This window comes from Athene noctua, chromosome 2, assembly GCF_965140245.1.
Source record: "Athene noctua chromosome 2, bAthNoc1.hap1.1, whole genome shotgun sequence".
Taxonomy (NCBI): Eukaryota; Metazoa; Chordata; class Aves; order Strigiformes; family Strigidae; genus Athene; species Athene noctua.
Window position 1 is genome coordinate 155,180,710 of NC_134038.1, and position 23,740 is coordinate 155,204,449.

A 23,740-nucleotide genomic window follows, 5' to 3' on the forward strand; every position below is an offset into this window, starting at 1 on the left:
CTACCACTAAAATTTTTAGCTAAGTAAATTTTCTATACAGACCTATTAAAAGCCATAAAAACCAGTTTGGTTTGGTTTGGTTTTTTTTCCTGGAAAGAAGCAAAGTTTGCATCTAATTAAAAACATATGGGTGCTTTTTGGTTTGTTTGTTTGGGTTTTTTTAAAACTTAACTGAGACTTCCAAACAGAGAATTAGATTTCAATTCTTATCTCAGAGAGCTAAAGATTCTACTCTTATTAATAGTATTAACTAGCATAACAAGTGAAAAGTAAAGGAGTTTATTAAAATTAGAGAGGTTAGTACTGCACTCCTTTTCTGCCTTCAAAGTCTAATGAAGACTTCAGTAATACATGGTGAGAGTTAGCCCATGATTTTCAGGTTACATTTACAATTAACGACATAATTTTCACTCATACTGACAGAAGCAGATGGCACGCATTGCATGTGTCAGTTTTACATGTTTTAGAGATGGAGGATCAGAATGGTACTTCTCTTTTCTATCATTATACTACCCCTATTCTTCATTCTATTGTCCTTGGTTTAGATTATTTTTATGTTTACTATTTTAATGTATCACACATGAGCATCAGCACAACTTCTGGTTTTTTGTTTCCAAGGAAAAAATACACAGTAGAATGTAACTGAGAAGAGGCAACAGAAGTGATTAAAAAAAAAGCTTACTCGTAGGGCTAGCAACAGCTCAGCAAAATCAAAAGTGAAAGTGTCACATGGAGGTAGTTTTAGGAAAAGGCAACACTGTTTCAGTTCAAAACATCGGAAAAAACATATTTTCATAAAGTAACCACACACAGAATACTGTGTCACAATTGCTGCTGAGATCTATTGAAAACTTAGAATGCTTTTTACATATGTCTCTGACAACACTGAATACTGCCCAAGAACTTCCACCATAAACAGCTTTTCTGTGAAGGTTAAAAAAAAAATCTGAAAATATATGTATCTTTTTTAATTAGCAAAATAGGATGACATGGCCAATATCATGGCCACGATGGTAAAAACTATTGGCAAACCTACAAGGTTTTCTCTATTAAAGTCTCTCCTGATGAGAAAGCTGATGAAGGGCAGTAATATAACAAGAAAAATAAAGCACTTCCTTGCCAAAAAAATTTCCTCATACAGAGGAAAACAAAACATGCCAGTTGGTTACCTCTCCTTCTCCTTACCAAATAAGATATTTTCTGATAAAAGGACTCATATTACTGCTTACACTGCCTGTTAGTCTCTAGGAACACACTATTGTGGCATAGTAAAACTAAAATTCCTTACAAGACCAGATCTTAATACGGTAACTGGTATTATAATCCTAATATTCAAATATTTGAAGTTATACTTAAAGCCAATTTCAGATAATTTTAACATATATTTGTGTAACAAAACACAGCAATGTATAAGCATAGCAGGCAACATAATACCTACAGGTAAATGCTCTTCAAGTCAGCAAGTTCTGAGTTGGCAACTTTTCAAGTGAGGATGACCCTTGGCAGTATCCCAGCCCTGACCCAGTGTGGGCAGTACCACCACACAGTGGACGGCCTGTTACAGATACTCCAGGATTTACCCAGTCAGCATAGCAAACTATACCAGACCCAAGTTCACTAAATGAATCCTCTGGAAGCAACAAAAGACCTCAGGGTCTAGGAAATAAGTGTAATACTGATGTGCTTTCCCACCATAACAAACTTCAACTTCATTCTTCATCTACGCATAGACACCAATTGCTCTAGCCAACACCTGGGACAGAACATACAATTAACCATAAAGACTGCTTTAGTACACCGCATATACAAAGTCTAATAAACTGAGAGTATCTGGTATAAACCTGTATTAACCTGGAGGAGTATTAGCAGAATTTTCCCAATGTGTTTTCTGCCAGTCCCAGCATAAACCCAGATTAAAAGCCAACACAGATAAACTCAATTTCTGTGAAGTTGAGGTAATGCTAATTGTAAACTGGGGGGGGGGGGGGGGGGGGGGGGGAAATCCCAGAATGCTGGAGACTGCCTTCACAGCTTACCTGGACATTTTTTTTATACCATTCTCTACCATAAAATAACCAAAACCATTCTGCTGACACACTCTCTCCCTCTTCTGTTTATATAACTGAAAGAACTAATTTTCATGAAAGCCGCTTGTAGTGAACACATTACTAGTGACCCCTTGATAGTCATTGCTCCCTTTCCTGAAGGGCACCTAAATCCTTTCCAAGCTGCACTCATTCTGTCTCTAGCTGTACCACATCATTGCCTCAGCAGCATTTCAAGGTTTCAGTGCCTTAAAAAATATTTCTCATTCTGAAGTAATATTCTGTTGGAAACAAGTGCTCCTTGCTAAACATGAGGAAATGTTTAAAAAAAAAAATAAACAGAGCATACATATGGGGAAATATACCATCTTAGTTTCAAAGCTGATTCAGTTGCTTGGTATTATAGCCTGGTCTTGAAAGTACAGATTTTGGAAAATGGAAATATCTCCAGATGTACTTCCATCTTGCAAATTTAAGTTTTAGCTAAACAAGAACCAATATTATAAAGCCCTTGAATTTCACTACGACAAAACATTAGTCTAGAGACTAACAAGCAGGCACACAGTTACAGAAAATGAAGAGAATGAAAACTCAGTAATTTGCGTAGCACAGAATCACAGAAATGTTGGTTGGAAGGGACCTTTGGAGGTCATCTAGTCCAAGCTCCTCCCAAAAGCAGGACTGGTGCTGGACTTGACCAGTGCTAACAGTTCATCAGTTGAGGATCTCAACAGCTGAATCTTGAAAACCTCTAACAGTTTCTCTGGGTAACATGTGCTAGTGTTGCACTAACTTCTACAGAGTTTTCCTATGGTTCAACCCAATCCTCCCAAGCTGCCCCTGGCTGTGCTCCCCGTTGCCACTGAGATCAGTCTGGCTCCATCAGTCAGGCTCCATCAGTCACTACTTTAAGACTCAAGCTCAACTGATTGTATTGGTTAGCCAAAATTCAGGCATGAAAGGAAGCCATAGGAGAAAAAAAAAAAAAAAGCAAAAAACAACAAAACTTGACATAGCAAAAATTAACCTGCAATTATTTTAAGGCAGGTCCAGCCTTTCCTGAACTTTCAGTTTCAGCAAACTAGCTAAGACTCGTGAGATCTTACTGGCATAACTCTGATCGCCAACAATACTTAGAGGTTTAGAGGACCACCTCTAAGAAGTAGCTTTTCTTGTCATGAGAAGTTGCCTAATGAGTAATGCACTACATAGTTTATAACCTTGCTTACTCCTTGACATGCTAGATCAGAAACACAGCATCTGAATCCTGAACTGGACAAAACCAAAAATATTTGATGCCATACTTATTCAAATTGATCCAAATTATCTGTTTTCCTATAAATTACTTCACAGCATATTCAGAAGTTTAAGACTATTCCGCATCCTTTCTTCTATAGGTGTTGCTATTCCAGGTAAAGAGTCCACAAAAATGCACTAGTTTTATGAAATCTAGTTTTAAAAGAGGGAGGCAGAAATTTTTGAACTATATAAATTCGTACACCATGGTACTGGACATGCTCATCCAAAACTAAACACTATTAAATAATAGAGGACTACAAAATAATCAAATGCAAGCTAAAAGAACAGTACTTAACATTTGTAAAGGAGACTAAAATAGGAAAGATATGTAATTTTCACTGATGTGGCATTCTAGTTAACATTCAGGTCACATTTTATCATCAAAAGGCCCAAACACAGAACCACCATTTACAGAATTAAAATCAATTGCTTCAAATCAATATTAAGTGGGCTGTGTCTGAGGAGCAGGCACAACTTAAAACTCATGGCTGCACACTGCACCAAGAGGCCCAGGCTCTGAACAGTGAGACTAAGTATTATAAAGCAACATGAAGGTACCAGAGCACCTGAAGAAGCCTAATGCTAAAAACATGGTACCACAGATACCTAGTCTGATAATTGTTCAGTCCAAAAAAAAATCTTCCTTCAACCAAAATGTCTGTCCTTCGTTGCTCCTGACTTGCACAGGATTGTATTTCCTTTACTGTTCATTTGTCTCCTGTGTCTCCCTTTCCTCTTAAGCTTTATTCTCACAAAATTCCTGCAAAGTGGTAAATCACATCTTCCTATTCTGGCTGTAAGAGTAAAATCAGCTCCACAATGCCTACTCCAACAGAAATTTCACCTAGTTACGCAGTTAAAGATACACCTTATCTTACAGTCTATCCTCTAAACTGACTTCCTAGCTAGTTATTTACTGAAAAAACCCGAATATTCCAGCAGTGTTGCATTCCACATGCACTAGAGACTTTAATCAAAATACGACTGAAAAATTCAAACTGCTGCACGCCCACAAAATTCCCTGAACATAAGCACAAGATACTGTGTGTAACTTTTTGGCAATACTCTAGATTTTTAATTAAGTGACGCAGCAGGAATTACAAGTTACAAATACACAACACATTTAAAGACTGCGAAGACTTCCCATCAGAGGGGTAGGGCAAGACTTAGCATCTAGGAGAGAAGCCCTTACAAAGAGTTTGGCTTTACCCAAGCATTCAGAACTAGAGTAGCTTTGCTTGACCCTGAAGTAACAGCTCTTACCTCTCCCTGAGGCCAAAATAACAGTTCTCATCCAACATGCAAAATGAATACACAAAATATGCTTGAGTACAGTTCGTATGTCATACAAATTACTCTTATATTTATAATATACATCTGGTTTCATATCAATGAGCCCTGAAATAAGTTCTCACCAAGATTCTGAAAGGTATGCTGCCAAGCAGATGGCTAGGTGTCAGACAAAAACAAAGCAAGAGGAGCAATTAACTTGCGTTGGTTAGAAAGCGAGTGGAAACACAAGTATTTGTGCTTTTGCTAGCAAATTGATGTTATTTTGTTTTTCCCAATTCCTCTTATTTCTTCCACATGAGGTTTAAGTCTTACTTTCTGCAAAATGATTACACAACTTAATTCTAAAGTCATGCTATTTACTTAAGAACTGTATTTGAAAAATACTTAGATAACTTCTCCCTGTAAAAAAAAAAAAAAATCCACCGGTTTGTTTTTAAGTTTCCTTGAGAAAGAGGTTTCCTCAATTTCCTATGCTTTAATGGTGATCTAACAAAAGTAACAGGGCAGTTGCACAAATCACACATTTGTACTGAACAATATTTTTCTCAGAACATTGGAAGAACGTGCAGGACATAGTTTGCAAGCTAAAAGGAGAAAGAAAAAAAAGTAAGTCGATCTTTTGGGTCAGTAGGACATCTGAGGGAATAGCAACGTCACCTCCCGCCATCCCAAGAGTGAGACTCACAGATTCAGAAAGTCAAGTGAAAGTGCTCCAACCTTGGACTAATTTTTCCTGACAGCTGAAGAAGCCCTGCTACTGAACAGTGTCATGCAGAATGCTGCTGTCCTTTCACAGTCACTCCACTTCTTGCTCTACAAGGGCTGAGAAAATGGGACAGTAAACAGCTTGTAAATTTGGTATTGGCATTACTCTTATCCCCATTGCCACTTTCTCCTCTGGGTTCAGACATTTTACTTCTAAAATGAGGAAGGAAGATTTTGTGCCTGCATATGAGTATGCTCAAACCAGACATGGGAAGCAGCATGTGAAAGAACAGTTCTTCAGAGTTAAACAAACCAAAGTGACTTTGAAAATATACTCCATGCTGAATTCATGACACACTTGAAAACACACTTTGCCAGAACTCAAAATGCGTGGAGTTCTGCTTTTGTTTAATCGAGTGTGATCTTAAATATGCAACTGTATTCTATTTTAAGAAAAATACTAAAAACTAACATACAAAAAGGATGCACCTTCCAAAGGTGTGCCTCAGATCTCAGCTGCACCTAAGATATTTAACCACTCCAAAGTACAAAACTGAAGCCTGTGCATTTTATCACTGTTACATCCTTAGACCATACAAAGAACGAGTATTTCAGTTACAGAATTGACACATCGCCCCATTTGAGACCAATACATTCCAATCAATAGTATTCACTTAATTAATTACCAAAACTAAGTTATTGTTCCCTTAAAAATAAAATACCACCTCTTTTTTGGTTCAGATGTTCTAGACTAGTCTTGCCAAAGACCTGAAACTACTCCAGGAATTTAATGTTAGATGCAATCAGCTTCCCACAGTTAGATTAACGTATGTATACAGTATTTTTTGTATGATTTATGTACATGTACAAATGGCAGTCACATGCAATAGTTGCATGCAATAAAAAAAATTTAAAATCCAGTGATTTCTTGCAAAAAACAGGGAGGGAGAAGAAGTGGACATAAATGGGAAGTGGCACAAAGAGCACAAAGACATTTTAAAAATCTCTGCCAAATCTGGTCTTAACTCTTCTTCACATCTGTTACCAGCTCTCTGAAGCTGACTTTGTAGCCCACCCAACATAAGCTCACAGAAATAAAGATTTTACTGCAATTTTTACTTCACTAAGTACTAAATATTAAGCAACAAGGGATTATAATCCATTCAGTTTCCCATAGTTAAAACAACTGGAATCCAAATAAACCTTCTGGGTATCAAAAGTATATCTTTTTTATCATGTCAGCATTTCTCTAAATACCAAATACAATTCTTTAAGCAGACCAAACATCTTAATGATTGCCTCAAACATCAAGCATGATACTGGTTTGTTACGTAGGATACTCATACACTTTTTTTTCTATGTTCTCTCCAATTCAACAGCAAACATATACCCCAGGGCTGCCAGCCAGATACTACCTGGACAAGAACAACTCTTCTTTTGCTAGCACAGAATTGTGGGACTCTTCCTGAAATATGTCAGTCATTTTATGTACTAGTGGGAAACACTCAGGATTCCATCACCCCTCCAAAAACTATTCAACAAAACAGTGCGAAAATTTTCTCCAGGCAAATTCATGCCCTGGAAATTCTTCAGAGCTCTTAAGAAATACAGTATTTTAAGAAGCTGACGTCCATTTTAGAATATAGGATAAACTTCTGTAAGATTTTTCGCTGTTAACTTCTATACAAAAGGAAGCATCAGGTTTTACACATTACCTCCATTTTTCTCCTTACAAGACTTTAAGGGCATTGTAAGCGAACAATTACCCAGCCCAAGTAGCAGCAAACTTTAGCTAAGATCTACATCTGAACCTTCAGCATACTTATTCCAACACATCTCCACATAATTCATCTAGTTTTTCTGTCAATGCTAGATAGAAATTAAGCCCTGATGTCTGAAGTGATGCTGTTTCAGAGCTTCAGCTGATGACCGAGTAGCTGATCTTAACATGAAAAGTGTGATGTCATTCCAAACCATTTGTTTGGTTCTTTACTTTATAATCTTCATGATTTTTTTCTTTCACACTTTCATTTTTAATCTTACTCCTAGGTTGAATTTAACAGAGAGACAGAGAGATAATATATGTTATCTTTTAACAGGATTGCTAAGGGTTTCAAATTAAGAACAGATTTTTAGCAGATACAGTTAAATTAGAGAACATTTTAAAGGATCACAGATGTGTTGCTTAAGTGACTCAGCTAATTTGCTGGATGCTGCTGGCTAACATGTGAAATCACAGTCTCTGCTGTCACAGGTGTGATCTACCATTACCACATCACCAATTTCTTCTGCAAAACCACTGATAATATTATGCTTGCTGACTGAATTTACTGAATGAAATCCATTAATCCTCCCTCACTAGAAATTAGGTTTGGCCCTGTAAAACATTTCAACAAATACTGTTATTAAAACATGTTTAACTAGGATGGTCTGACAAAGTTTAAAATGGTAGTCTAAATACATTCTTTCATGTGACTGAAGGCCTAGAACAATTGTGCTAAACTCATTTTGAAAAACTCATGGCTAAACTTGAGAATTTATGAAAACTGGAATGCATCATGTCAAGAAATTCACATTCTCACCCAAATGCACCAAAAAGAACATCTAATCCATCTGAACTAAGAGTTTAGTAATTCACAAATTTCAGCATTGCTGAAAAGATCAACTATTTCTTTCCTGCCATACCAGGACTATAAAGAACAACATTCATCCTGAAAGAGTAACATGCAAATAACAGAAAAATAAAGTTAAGGATATGTGTCATAACAGCGGGACCACTGGTGCATTTTACCCAAAATATCTGTCCCTGAATACTATCAACAAACAAACAAAAACCCAATCACTCTGCATCTGGCCTACTTAAAACTGCAAAGCTGATGAAAAACATCTACTAAAAATAATAATAACCCTATTGGCTTATAAATAGAAACGAGCCTTCTCACAAGGTTGGATTGACTAACAATCCCCCAAAAGACCAGGATTTCCAGAACAAAATGACAGCTCTCATGGCAATTAATGCTCAACACAATCCCACACCATGTTATAAAAGCCAAGATGACATAACATGCCTAATAAGGTACTGACAACACTGCAGACATACCATGATGGCCTTGTACCTCTAAGCATACTAACATGACTTTTTTTAAAAAAAGTCTCTTTCTCCAAGTTTAGTATTTGTGGCGAATATTTTCCATGTTAAAGTCGATCACTGTACTTACACCTGACTACCACGAAATTGGGAACTGACTCACGGTTAGCACTTCATCAATGAGTAACTTTAACTGCTACTGCTGTAAATCTTAACCATCTAGCTCTGCAGACGTGCCAGTGTAATCCTTAAAATCTATGCAAACCCCTACATGTCAAGAATGAATGACCCGCTTCTAATTCCGATGCTGAAATCGGGCAGTGCCTCTCCAAAGTTGCCTAAATTCAGTTCAACGCCAAAATTGAACCTCAGCCTAACATTCTCCCAGAATGGAAACCAGCGGACTGCACGCCCTGGTTTGTTTCGCACCGTTATCAGGAGGACAAACAGGCCACAGTACCTCCGTGAAGATGTTCTTTGCTGAACTAGGACCTCAGAAAGAGAGGGAAAAACAATCCTCCCCCCCCCCCGCCTGCAGGTCGGCCAGGAGGAGGAGAGGTGCCGGCCGTGCAGGAGGCCGGGGAGCAGGAGTGGCAGCACTACAGCCCTGCCGCTGAGCATCCCCCCAGCCCGGTGAGGGGACCCCCACCCCACCCCGCCCCGGCTGCCTCCCGGCACATGACCGCCTTCCTCCTCCTCCTCCTCCTCATCTCTCCCCACCCCCGCCAAGGGCCGTTTCTCCCCGCTCCCCTCGCCTCGCCGCAGCAGGAGAGCGGGCGCGGTACCTGGGGGACGCAGCCGCCCTGACGGGGCGGGCCGACCCCCCGCCCCGACGGGGCGGGCCGACCCCCCGCCCCGACGGGGCGGGCCGACCCCCCGCCCCGACGGGGCGGGCCGACCCCCCGCCCCGACGGGGCGGGCCGACCCCCCGCCCCCTCCCCAAGGACAGCGGCAGCGGCGGCACCGGCGCGGGAGGGAGGGAGGGAGGGGAGGGGAAAGACGGGGAAGAGGGAGGGGAAGGAGGAGAAGGAGGGGGAGGCCGCCGGGCCCCGCCCGGGCCGCCCTCGCGCCGCTCCCCTCAGCCGCGGCCTCCTTCCCGGGGCGCCGGCTCCCGCCCAAGGCGCGGCCGGGCCGGGCCGCCCCTCCGCCAGCAGCGCGCCCCGCACCGCTCTCGGCGTCTCTCCTCCTTGCCCTCGCCCCTTCCCCTCGCTCCCCGCTGCCGGGCGAGGGGCGGCGGCAGCGACGCTTACCCTGAGCGCGCCGCTCCGGCCCGGGAGAGGGCCCGCGCCGCGGCCACGCACCGCCGCAGGCCCCGGGGACTGGCGGGGCGGGGCCCGCAGCGGGGCGGGGCCCGGAGAGGGGCGTGGCGTGGCCCGGAGAGGGGCGGGGCTCAGCCCGCAGTCCCCGCGGTGGCGCGGGGTTTTGAGCTTAATTTTGAGCTTCGTTAAGGGTGCGGGGCGCGGCGCCTCCGGGAGGGTCCCGGCACCCCCCTGCCGCTGTCAGCTGGGGCTGCGCCGCGCCCCGGCTCCGCCGTGGTGCGAGGGCGCTGGGGGCAGCGGCCGGGCGGAGTGCGGGTGGCCCACGCTTGGCCGTGTGCCCGCGGGGGCGGGGGCTCTTCCCTTTAAATGTTGACACCCCCAGATGATAATGAAGCAATCAAAACGAGCAGGGAGACTGATGAGCTGTCGTTGGCCTAGATTCTGTTTAAGCTCCTGGTAGTCTTCTGGTAGCACGGTCCTTACATTTACAGAGATTAGCCCCAGGAAATCCCAGCGTGATGGGCATCATTGCGAAAAGGTGACGGAAACTCAACCAACCAGCCGCCTAAGAAAACCATCCTTTCCTTTGAGGAAGCACGGTTCCTGTCCTTAATGAAAACCAAAGCTTGTCAAATGCTGACATATGTCGTATGGTTTGTCTGCAGCTCGGTGTTGCAGGCCAGATCCATGCTACATGTCTTCTAACAAAAAATGCGTAGAGACAATGTACTCTGCTGTGCGTATCGAGTTAGACTGGGAAAAGAAGAGCAAAATAAAATTCACAGAATCACAGAATGATCTCTGTTAAAAAGACCTTGAAGATCATCCAGTCCAACCATTACCCTCACACTGACTGTTCTCAACTCCACCAGATCCCTCAGCGCTGGGTCAACCCGACTCTTAAACCCCTCCAGGGATGGGGACTCCACCCCTGCCCTGGGCAGCCCATTCCAACGCCCAACAACCCCTTCTGCAAAGAAATGCTTCCTAAGAGCCAGACTAAACCTTCCCTGGCACAACTTGAGGCCATTCCCTCTTGTCCTATCACTTGTTCCTTGGTTCAAGAGACTCATCCCCAGGTCTCTGCACCCTCCTTTCAGGGAGCTGTAGAGGGCGATGAGGTCTCCCCTCAGCCTCCTCTTCTCCAGACTGAACAGCCCCATCATCACAGCTTTTGCATTAGAGCAAGACAACAGGAGAAGAAGGAGTAAAGGAGGGGTCTAGGAAGAAAGCCTGCAACTGTGCAGCTAGTGGTCACCCAGCCCACCCTGCCTGGCTCCGCAAGGCCCCACGCATCTTCAGGCAGATCACTGCACAGCAAATGCAGCAAGGTGATGCTGGCTGCTGGGTGCTCAGCCCAGAGTTAGAACACATCTGGAAAAAAAGCACCCTAAGTATTTATTATAAAATAATTTTTTGTAATTGTATTTATTATAAAATACATTATGGTGAATGAAACTGAAGCGAATTCATCCTTGTTCCACAGACCCAGAACTTGCGATACAATGCCCCATTCGCTATTGCCTCCCATTAATGGGGAGAGGAATTCCCTCAGCTGTGAGAAAAATCTTGCAAGATCTCTTTTTTTTTCCAATCATTTTTTCTTAATCAAAGTCTATAAACACACAATCACATTATGCACTTTTGTGCTTTTTACCCATGTTAGTTTACTTTGATTATCTTTGGTTGGTTGGTTGGTTTGGGGTTTTTTTTCAGAGTTACTGTATTAAAGACCACCCCAAGCTTTCAAGCAGCTAGCTTTGTTTAGAAATTATTGTTACTTTTCATACAAATACAAAGAGAAAGACTTCTGAATCTCAGCAGCAGCCTGTGTTTGAATTACATGCCACCAAAGAGTTTTGATACAAGTTTAACACATTGAAAAAAAAAAAAAAAAAAAAAAGAAAAAAAAAAAGCAGCAGCCCTCTTTCACTGCATACATTGAAATAAGTGTATCTTGAAATAAAGTGTGGTTGACATTTAGCTGAACGGATTAGGAGCATAATTTGTGAAAACACATGAAAAGGACAATTATTCAGGCTTCATTAGTGGTTATCAAACTATAAAAAAGACCAGTGTTACATCCTGAAAATATAGCCAAGCTCAGTAGAGGCTAGCTTTCAGCAAACAAAAGCCTGTGGTGTGTAACCATTAACATCACAAGTAAAGCAAAACTCTCAATATTCCTGCATATGCCTGACAGAATGAATTGTTATAAACCAATAAAGAAATATGATAATTATAACCAGCTGAGACTCAGACCTGATAGCCATACATGTTCACAGAACCAGCCATCTGGCTGGTTAAGCAGAAGGCAATCAGATTGTGGCTCTGGAACAGCTCTTCTCTTTTGTAGTTATGCTAGATAGAGGGTTAGAAGAATAGTTAAAAAACCCCAAACCTGGATTCCTGAAAATGCAGAAGTGATGTAAAGTAGCACTGAGATCAATAGAGAAAAATATTTTTTAAACTATTTGTATCAGGTAGTTCAACTTCTCTCTCTCCTCTTCCAAAGTACTGGTGAGAACTGGGAGAATTTAAGATATAGAGAGGTGGAGAGCCAGAGAAAGGGGTGGCTGACTTTAAGGAAAAGGCATGAAGCAACTGTGGAAGGGAGGGAAAAAAGGGATCCTGGATCAGATCTAGGAGAGAGGAAAATTCTCTGTCTTAAGATAACAAACTGATGTCTGAAGACCTGTCCAATTAATGTTTGAGTCTCTTCCTCCTCCTAGGTGGCCTGTCTCCTCTCTTCTGCTAGCTTTGTCAAAATATTACCTTACAGAATCTCACTGGGGAGGAAACAGTGGTTGTTCTGCTTTTCCTGTTCTGCAGGGTGTGTAGAGGGGATCCTGGTGGGTGAAGAACTGTTTCATTTCCTACTACAAGGAGTCAATCACATGGTGCATTATTCAAGGAAATTCAAGTAAGGTTTGCTGAGAAGACTTTACTAAGCTTTATTAAAAATAGTAATTAAAGTGCTTAGGATAATACGCTGAGGCTATGTTTTCAAATCTACTGAAATTCTGAGAACCAAAATATCTTCTTGCGTATCACACACAGTATTATTAATGGATGCCTTAATTTCAGATCTTCTTAGTGAGCAAAATGACACCTTAATTTTGTGAGCTGATAATCAACTTCTACTTTTGGGTAAGAAATTGAAAGATTTATAGATTTACATTCTGTAACCACTCAGGTAACTTTAGACAGATTAAATTACGTAGAAGTTGGCTTTGAAAGTCCTAATGAACAAATTTAACCAAGCAATCTTGTGATTGCAAAGCTGTCCAAAGAGAGGACATTTAGTAATGCAGACCTGGGAAAAATTAGCTGATCATGAGTTAATGGGCCCATTTTTCCAGGCTGTGTAGAGGTATTTTCCTAACCTTCAGTGGATCTGAACATAGGGAAGGACAGGCAATATCTGATCATGTAAGGAAGGACTCTGTCGTTTCTTCAATAGTGCTTTGCTAAGAGAGGCATGTCTCTCTCTCCTGACGCTGAAGTTTAAATGTGAGCAACTGAGTTTTGTGTGCAGGTAATGGAGTGCCTGCTCCACCTTCTAAAGGAGTGGAGCAGGTTGCACCTAGGTCTTGAACAACATTCCACTTAAATTGTTACCTTGGACTGTGTTCACGTGTGCCTGTTACAGGGCATTAAGGAAAAAGTGTCTGTAATCTTCTGGAGCAAGAGAAATGGAAAGCGAAGCACAGGGTCAGGACTCATAATTTATATCCTAAAGCCTTCCTCATATGGTTTTCCTCTGCTTCTATTTAAGTTCCTCTTTCCAGTTTTTAGGTCTGCTCCTACTGTAAAAGGTTTGTGACAATAATAGGTTCTTTGACCAAATAGGTAGCCAGCAACCAGGACAAGTTGATATTTGTGTGTTGTTCTCAAAATGCTTATTCTCAGCTTTATATTCTTTCTTTCTGGGGAAAGACTCTTAAGGTTTGGTACTTTTTTGAGGGCTGAAGGGATCCTTATTCCTATTCAAAAGTGCTGTCACAACTTGACAGATGATAGGTAAAATCTAATTAAAGCCACTGGATGTAAATTGCTTTCTAAAGATTCCTCAGCCTTAAGTTGTGGCAGGGGTAGGGCAAGAGAAATGCCAAATGGAGGCAAATACGCCTGAGCTCTTCCTAATGCCGCTCTTTAGAAAGACAGATGTGTCAGTCTGCATGCTGGTGGATGGGAGTTTGGGAAGGAGCCAGAAGACCTTCTTGTCACTTGGATTTCCCAGAGGATGGGTTGCAGTGTAGACCTTCCTAGCCTGCGCTGGAACTGAAATATGGGTTGTCATTTCAGCATGTTCCCTCGTCCAGGGCAATTAGCAGGTCTAAAGGCAGAGTGCCTCAGTTAAGGCAGGACACTGCTCTTTGCTGTCCACACAGGTTTTGGGACATCAGTTAACTCTTCTCACAGCAGCTAATGCTCTAAGGTGAAGTCTGGGCGCTGCAACAGTTATGTCTAATATGCCTCATTACATCAAATAGATGGATGTAAGATGAGCCACTTTCTGATGTAAGAGTCTCAAGTATTTCTTCCTGCTCTTTTGTGTTGTGGTAGACAGCCCAAATGTGCTGTACAGGATATACACAAATAATCCTGTAGTTAAACATAGTGTCTAAAGATAAACACTAAGATGTACAAAGTCATTACACCCCCAAATCTCCTTTGAAATCAAAGGAACTGATCTGCTTAAATACATTTCAGGATGTGATGGGAGGTTCATATTCCTGTGCATGACTGGTTCTCAAACCTCAAGCTACAAACCCATGACCAAAGACGTCTCTGGTTAGCTGAGTTTACACCTCTGGTTCTCTATCTGGTCATCTCTTAATGTATATTTCTTCTTCAAGAAAAATGCAGTAGGTTGCACTGTGAGGGATCAGATTTCCTCCCAAATAGATAATACAGGTAGGATGTGATTAGATATTTCTACCATAGGGCAGGAAATAAAAAAATCTCTTGACTAAGAAACTGCAAAGTTAGCATAGAGTTAGGATTCTCACATAATTTATTTATTACACTTCAATGTTAAAGCTGGTGTTAATGCTTTCTTCCATGATGTGGTTCAATTTAAGTGAATGAACCACCCAGTGTAGGAACTGTAAGCTCACCCTGTGGCAAGAAAATGACTAAGTGAAACCAAGAGCCAAGCTCCAACCATTTGTCAGGTATTGAAATAAAACGTGGGGTTTTTTAGATCTCTTTTTCAGGATGACGTGATGGTATTAGTACAGGCAGTAATTGCTGCTTAATATTCAGTGCAGTAGCTGAGCAGCACTGTTCAGCATATTTCATAACAATACCATAACAATAACAATATTAAAGGCTGATGTGCCACTTTTGCAGGCACCTTTTGCATGCCATGAAATCAGATAATTCCCACCTACACTTGTTTTCTCAAATGCTGAAAGCCCCCAAATTTCTAACAGGCACATGAATCAAACCTGCTAACCCTGGGCTCTCAAGAGATCCTCTTCTTCCCTGGAAAAGAAACCACCCGAAAAATCTCACTCTCTCTCTGATGTTAATGAGAACTTTATTAGACTGAAACCCACAGCAGATTGCTAGTCAGCTCAGTGACAGAAATGTTCTCTGAGCTCTTGCCTGTCATCAAAGCAAGACAAATCCTATCTTAAAGATAAGAGCTTATTCACTTAGGATGAAGAAAGAAATGCTTGTACTTTAGTTTTAAACAAAAGACCCCTTTGAATTTCTGTTGGCTTTTGGAAGGGGCTTTGAGCACACAGAACACTGACAGGCCATTTAACAGCCAATTTCTCATGTTTTAGCCATGCACACTCATGTTCTATCTCTCTGCAAACCCTTTGTCTTTTCCACTACTACTGCCTTATCTTTCTACTGCATGTTATTATTTTCTATCAATTTTCCCTCATCAATTCCTCTCCATTCCATCTATAGACAGCTTGTTTCTATACATGACTTTTTCAGACTGTGCTTGATTTTTTGGATTTTTTTTTTTTTTTTTTTTTTTTTTTGGTATTGAGTTCTTCTGCCCTAGGAAAACTGCTTTCACCCACAGTTAGAGTTTTTGGGTTTAATAAGAGCAAAAATGATTAGATTCAAAGACTTAACGGAGATTTTTTTACAGTTTTTTTTTTTTTTTTTCCCCCTAGAAACTGATGATAAAGCCTCTACTTGTACCTAAAACTATCTTGCTAACTTTATCAAAACTCTATATTCTGTCCTTATACACATCAATAATTACTGGGTTTAGCTATGGTTTTGTGCATAAACTCTCTGCCTTATTCTTTTATCTCATTTTATGAATTTTTGGGTTTAATTGTCCATGTTTCTACCTAAACAAGTTCCTTTATACGTAGAAATATCTCTAGTAATGTTAAACTTAAGAATATGTGTATATGCCTGTAGGACCAAACCAACATCTGGTACTTTCATGAAGCTTTAAAAAGAAGGCATTATTTTTGTCATTCTTGTGACCAGACTTTATTGAAACTTTAAGTGAAAAATGAGAAGTAAAAATTAGAAAAACCAAAAACTCCACCACCCTAGGCCAGAGACTTTAAGTGTGATCGTTTGATAGATTTTGTTCTGCTAAAAGAGGAAATATTTCTAGATTACTGTACAGAAACTGCCCTGTAAGCAAGACAGAGTTTTTCACCAAACTGGACTTTACCCAAGAAGTATTTATAATGCTCACTCTGCAAAGCCTGAGACAGCAGAGTGACAGAATTAAGTGCAGTTACAACCTTCAATAAACAGATGTACAGTTATGGTATTATCAGTATGACTATCATAATCTCAGTAGACTGTCAATACCTCTCAGATTTTAGATTTATGTGGTTAACAATGTAGCAGTAACACGAGAGAAACTGTTTCCTGGATCATTTGCATGTGTGCAAAGTCCTTTGCTCCCAGTTACATTCACCAACATTTTCTGGACATAAATACACTGAACTCTAAGGAAATAATGTATATTTAAAGCACCGTCAGTTCTAGAAATGTTGAAAATGCTGACATGTTGCTTCAGCAAAAGGGTTCCTTAAAAGGGTGTTTTGACAAAACCTGTTAGGAGTGCTGAATTAGCTGATGTCCATTTTTTTTCACCTTAAATAGGTGCAGGTGAATAGGTCCCTCTAGCCCTTGTTTCTTCCCCCCTTTTGTCCTCTCTGTTTTGCTTTAAGAATGTTTTAATAGGAACACTGCTAATGGAAAATACGTTGTTCCTGTTGGAATGACAAATATTTTTCTGAACAAAACATTTCTGGGGAATTCTCAGTAAAGTGGATGGAAAACGACTAAATCACGCAAATAAAAAATGAGACAAGTAGAATTATGCAAGTGGCAAGGAAACCCGAAAAATTCAAATGACTAAACCTTGTACTTTATTTTTCTTCCCTCTGTGCTTTAGCACACAATCACGTATCAGGTTTTAAAGTATCTACAGTCCTTTCCCCCAAAACAATATGCACAAAACCGTCAGAATAATCTGCAGAATCCACCGTTTAATTTTCTGCATTCAAATTTAATGAAGCTTGTGTATTCTGTTCTTTTAACTCACTCCTATCTGAAAGATGTCATGTGCTTCTTTCCAGCTCTTTTACTGTTCCCACAACTGCACTCACTTTCCTGTGAAATTCCCATGCAGTTTCGGTTTGTTTTCTAAAATAATATACACGGACCTCATGAAATTCAGTTGAAACTACTTAGGCAAATTCCTCTAACCTGAGAGGCTCTTTCTGAAGGTTAAAAAGGACCTGTGCTGGCACGGCACCCACTTCTTCAGTTTAGTCCCTTGCAAAGCCCCTTTTGGCTCGAGGGGGATATAAAGCTTTTCAGAGTCACGCTCAAGGTGTGCAGGAACGATCTGTCAAGCTGCTCAGAAACTTGGTGGTCTCTCACCCTGGCTGGGTACAACCGGGACCCTGGTCCTTTGCAATTGTCCTACCGACAGACTCGGGGGAGATGCGCGGGTTTTTTTGGTCATCAGTCGGTTTCTGGCGAGTGCAGACGGGAGACCAGAGGCTGGGGTGAGGGACGGGGCGGCGGGAGCCTGAGCGCTGGTGTCCGTGAGCCGCCGCTCAGGCTCGGCTCAGGCTCAGGCTCAGGCTCAGGCTCAGGCTCAGGCTCAGGCTCAGGCGGATGCCGGGCCGGTGGCGGGGGGCTGGAGGGGGCGCCCCGCCTCTCCCGAAGCGCTTTTTGGGGCCGGGAAGCCAGCCCCCTCTTCTGGGCAAGCGGCACGCTGCACCTTCTGCTCTGCAAGCAGAGCCCCGAGGCGGCTGGCGGGGCTCCCGCCGGGCCCTTTCTCCGCCAAGCCGGGCTTAGCCAGCCAACGCCTCTTAGCTCCGTACGCGGAGACATTCCTCTCGTCCACGGTTGCAAGGGACCATGAGAATCTCTGTGGTTCAGCACGGCAAGAAACACCAACTTGCAAGAAGAAAACCAGCATCTCTCATCAAGCAAAAGACAGTCTGGAAAGGATGCAAGTCAGAAATTCATTTGGTCTTGAAAATGTAGAAGATGAGATGACGATGCATCAGAACAGCATACGCCGACAAAAGCCTTCAGCTGCCTGAAACATCTCGTCAGCCTTCATTTGGTTGTCAGCCAAGCTAAAACACTGAGCTATTCTTCCTACAGTTCAGTCTAGCAATCCTGAACCGCTGCACTATAAAGAGAAAGAAAACTATCAAAGCTTAAACAATAGTTTATCTTTAAAAGTTTAAAACAGCTGTATTTGAGCTACCTCTTTTAGAGGCTTTAAAAAACCCCAAGAAACATTATTTCCAGGTTTTTTGTTCAGGAGCATTTCCTTCTTTCCAGGAAATAACACACTGCAGGGGAAACTCCTTGTTTTGCGCAGCCATCTTTTCATCAGAAAAGGCATTTTTGTCATCTGTATCACAGTGGACTGCAATTTCAGAAAACAGGGTTGGATTCAATAGGTCAAGTTCACGTGCATTACAGACATTAAAAGATTCATTAGTGAAATGTAGATACAATACATATTGCACTTCATAATGATTTGTACCCATGCAGATTAATTTGTGTAAAGAAATCAATTCAGCGGGCATCAAGAGCATTATCTTTCTTCACATATGTATTAAAGATACTTCATATATGAGAATAGACACATTTTATTCCCTTTTATGCTGAGATTGCAATCAGACATAATTTATTGACAATAAATGGTTCTGCGACTTTAAAATCATACAGATTTTTGTAGTGATGTATTTTGTATAATCTTATACTGGTACCCATTGATAGTAATACAAGTGAGAGAACACCATTTATATAGACATTATGTATGTAAGAGAATACAAGTTAAAGAAGAGGTAAACAAATCATCAGCTTCAAAAATCTAACTTTAGCTTTAGAGAATGAAGCTTTTCAATAGCTTAAGCAATAGTTTATAAATTCTAGTTTTAACTAAGAATTCTTAAACCTGACGAATAAAATTCCTAAAAGAAACTACTGTGAGTTTAAAGAGACTGTAAGCATAAAGTGTTGACAGTTTGAGAAACTTTATGTTAAAGCTAATTATTTCAGTTGCAAAATTATGTGCTTGCTAGAGTTAATTAAAAAGGGAGAAAGGCTGCTGTTCTAATGCTGTATTGAACTCTGCCCTGCACTACAGAAATAGGGAAGGAAACGCTCATGTTTTCCAGTCTGTGACACTGAAGCCTGCAACCATCCCTCGTTATGGTGGGAAATCCCATCGGTCAGGTAGAGAGCGTAGGGCGGTGCAGGCAGCTGTGGGCCGCAGCCCCTGTCACTGACTCTGTGGGAGCTGGATTTCATTTTTGTGATATGTTTTGACTGGTAGTTCATTTAGTGAACACAGCCAATTTCCTTTCCAGCACACAGGAGAAACTCTTGAGTTGTCATCTTGTGGCACTGAGCCCACAAAACATGTCCCCTGTGGGGACAGGCTTTGATTTTGAACTTGCACCTTATTAACAACTGGTGTTGTTGCCAGCATTGTGACTTCATTCCCACAAGCCTCTTTTGCTCAGGAATACCTCACTGAACTTCTCTGGAAATCCTGACCCAGGCAGCATTACGTCTTGCTCCACGCCAGGAGGCCAGTGGAGATGGGGTGGGTGCGTCGCTCCCAGAGCAAGGGCTGATGGAAAAAATCCCTTCCTCCTGGCTCTGCTGGCTTCTTTCCTCTTGTTTGCAGTAGGACCATGCTGCAATTATCATGCATTTCCCATGTGTGTTCAGAGTTACACGTTGTTACTTCCTTGCTGGGAGATACTGTCTTGCTCTCTTGCTGTGATTTCCCTTTAGGGGGAGAAACACGCATGCAGTTAATGGGTGGTTATTCGGCTCCAAGCTAGCACCTGTTGCTGCACAATGGCGTTGACAGCTTAAGCTTTTCCCACACTGGGCAGCAGCTCTGCCAAAAGCTGGTGTCTAACTACATGTGGCAAGAGATGCTGTCTGTAAGCGTGGTGGGCACCCGGGTGCCCTACCACCAAACCTTCGGGGTTTTGTGGATGCATTGACCAGGTGAGGGATGCAGAGGGTCATTCATCCCGGGCTAATTTCAGGTCTTGGGAAGCTCTGGAAACCATCTGCGCCTCTGTTTTGTTAATCACTGCATTGACAGGGAACACTCCTAGGATCTTCTTCAGGGAGACAAGATTTAAAAGCCACTCTGTTGAGCTGTTAAAGGTGCAAAGTTACTGTCTTTGAGGATGGTGATAGCTAGATTTCAATGGGACCAGAATAGGGACTCCCAAAGACAAATTTTTCCTGGAACAATTTAATAAGTGAGGCATCAGATGAAGAGCAGAATAATTAACTCATCCTTTACCAAATAAAATATCCAATTTGAAGAGTACATATGAAGACTGCAAAGTCAATAGACCACACTTTACACAGTTCTGGGCCAGAGACTAAGAGGTGGGAACAGAAAGGCAGTTCAAGGAGATTAATGCAAAAAGAGGGCTAGACAAATTTATAGAGCACAGGTCCCTATACAAATAGTAAATAAGTAATACAGAGAGCTCAAATTTTATTCCCTTTTATACCGATGTTGTATTCAGCTGTAATTTATTTGCAATAAATGGTACTGCAACCTTAAATGTCTTACAGATTTTTATAGTGAGGATACATAAGGATCGGTGAATGGAGGGGTGCAGAGACATACACATGCCTCTACCAGTAAACACTTTCATAAATATCTGTAGACATGCTCCCATTCAGAAGGTGGCAGAGAGCTCAAGGCTGCAGTCAGATGCAGTGGGCTGTGTCCTGAGCACAAGGTTACAGCCTTCAAAGGGAAAATCTCAGCTTCCCAAGGAGAAAGTCTTTCTCAGACAAATGTTTGTTTTAAAAGTATTATCTGCCTGAGCCTCTATGAAGAAGGACTATGGTTGGTTTGTTTGCTTTCCTCCCAGGCTTTGGGATCTAAGTCTAGATTTTATTTTTTAGCATGGTACAGGGAATGGGAGCAGTTCTGCTCTGTTTAAAACTAGTGTTTGCCTTTAGAAAGAGACTTCAAATAAAGCAAACAGTAACAAACACTAAAACGGGGGGATGTATCAGAGCCAAAGTAAGCTGACTTAATGTTCCTGTGATCTAAGCCATAAATGTAACCAAAACCTCTTCCTAATTTTTGGAGACATAACTTATGATACACTTAGGGCTAATTAGAGAAACATTTTAATTTCTTGAATTGGTGGTGAAGTGTGAACCAGTTCCCTTGCATTTTCAGTTATGCTAGTTAATTCTGAAAGTCAGTGAGAACAACTCAACTCAGCACTAACATGATAATGCTGTGGCTTTTTGAAGGGGGATTGGACTGCACCAGGTGTGCAGCAACACACTTGGAAGAGGAGAATGGAAGCCATGAAAGTGCAGATGGGTGTACGTACAAAGTACAGAAAACAACATGAATTTCCAAGAAGCGCTGCTACTCCAAGAGCAAAATACTAAAACCAAAACCTCAAAATCAGCTCATAGTTGACTTACTGACTTTTGACCTGTATGCAGATCTCCCAGATCATTCTGATACTAAGAATGAAAGCATCAGAGCATTACAACAAATCTATTATCTGTGCCCCACATTCACAAAGTTAACAAATACAGCTGAGGGACTGTTTAAGGAGTGCAAGGCTGCCAGATGCACAGATAACAAAGCAGCAGATCAGCAGAGGAAAAAATGATGGTATGGTTAGATGGAAATGTGTCAGAAACTTTTTTATTTAATAGGTACCTTAGTAAAGAGGAATTCAGCTAGGCATGTTTCATCGGTCAGGTGCCATACAAAGAGACAATCAGGAAAGGAAGCTTTAAAAGAGAAAGCCAAGTCAAAAAAATATATTTTATTGAAGAATTAGTAATATCTACTAACAAAGTAGACTAAGCTAAGCTAGCCATGCGTTGGTAGAACTATGGCAGTGTTTTTATAGACTGTTCTGCTTACAACCTAAAAAAAAGCAATAAGGATTTGAAAATATTTGTTTTTCTGATCAAAATCCTGTGTATTGGGCACTAGTGCAGAGTTACGGTAAGCCTGAACTTTTCACATCTCATTCACAAGTGATGGGACGGGATAGAAAGCTGATGTTTCAGTTGTGGCTTGGTTCTACTCTATTGTATTTTATTATAATTACACTGGTTTGAGAGTGAAATTACTGATGAAGTGGTGCATGATTCCCATGTCAACATAAAATCTCTACAAACAAGGGTTTGGTCTCTAAAATACACACATCACAACACACTATCCTATCATTTACATCTGACAAGACATATCCAGTGTTTTGGTTGGCCATCAAATACAAGGGAATAGCCAAGTTTCCAATAGCTTCACTTTCCAAACTTCAAGTGAGACTTCAAAAGCTGTAGAAATGCAATACAGGACTATGAAGTCCTATACATACAATATCAAATCTTTTGAGAAGGAAGAACTGTGGGTGCAATTATTGTTATGCTAACTGACAGTTTCTGGAAATTGCTCGGGATTTGTTATGAAGGCTTTAAAAATCTTTTCCATCTGTTCTTTCCCTGGGTTATTTTAGGGTGCATTTATAGAAATGCATCCACAATATATCACGACCACAATATATAGACAATATTTGAAATACCCATTTCCACTCTAAAGCTACGTTTAAAGTAATATGAACACTGATTTCCCTAAAGAGGCACCCAAAGTAATGCTAGGACTGAGGGTGGCTGAAGACTCAGACTGATACTCTTGGCTAAACAATAGTCTGAGGAAAGAGAAATTCACTTGGTCATTAGTCTCAAAAGAGTGAACATTGTCTTCCTGTTCAATGCACATCTCAAGCCTGGGAAAGGACCTAGTTTTAATTCACACAGACATACTTCAGCAAAACAGGATCCAATCCACGGAAATACCCATCCTGCAAAAACTGATCATCTACCCCACAAAAATTAGGAGTCTGCACATCCTGTGGTAAGAACAGGATAGTTATTACAGGTTAGTTATGAGCTAGCCAAGATGCTGACACTATGCAAAACACTCTCACTACAGTAAGTCTTCGGCTGTGGACCATGCTCTCCTCATGCTGACTTGATTACCAGAGAGATCAGGCACACGAGACATTTTCTTTAGCTGCTTTTCAGGATAGAAGTGTTTATAATACTGATATGTACGTGAGGTGTAGTGGTTCAGTTGTGGATGAAAAAAATCACCAGAGGACCAGGGCTCCAAGTCATGATTTAGGCAGTATGACTGTGAGACACCTGGCCTGCAAGCGAATATGTTCTCTTTAAGGGGACCTCTTTCTGAAATAGCTGTTGCATGTTAGGCAGATTTTTGCAAGCATTACTAACCCCACAGACAAAAACTGTACAGCAGGCTGAGGACTGATGCAGTCTAAGGGGCTATAGTCTCATCAGCAGGAAATTAACCTTGTGAGTGAGTGGTGAAGGAGTCAGAAGTAGAGACAGTCAGCTGACAACTCTGGAGAAATTATTTGTTTGTTTGTTTGTTTGTATGCTATCCATAAACTACTGCTAAATTTCCATCACAAAAGAAAGCAAAGTGGAGGGGATTGTAGCTGTTTGGTTTTTTTCATTATCAA

General features: G+C 41.3%; 1 protein-coding gene across 3 annotated transcripts in view; it reads right to left on the reverse strand.

Moving 5' to 3' along the window:
- STARD3NL (STARD3 N-terminal like) overlaps positions 1–9,763 on the reverse strand; it is a 32,815-nt gene extending 23,052 nt beyond the window's left edge. For all 3 annotated transcript variants that reach the window (XM_074900794.1, XM_074900793.1, XM_074900792.1), the window contains exon 1: positions 9,681–9,763. The gene's annotated coding sequence lies outside the window, so the exon portion shown is untranslated. The remainder of the gene's footprint in view (positions 1–9,680) is intronic.
- Positions 9,764–23,740: the final 13,977 nt, after the last annotated feature.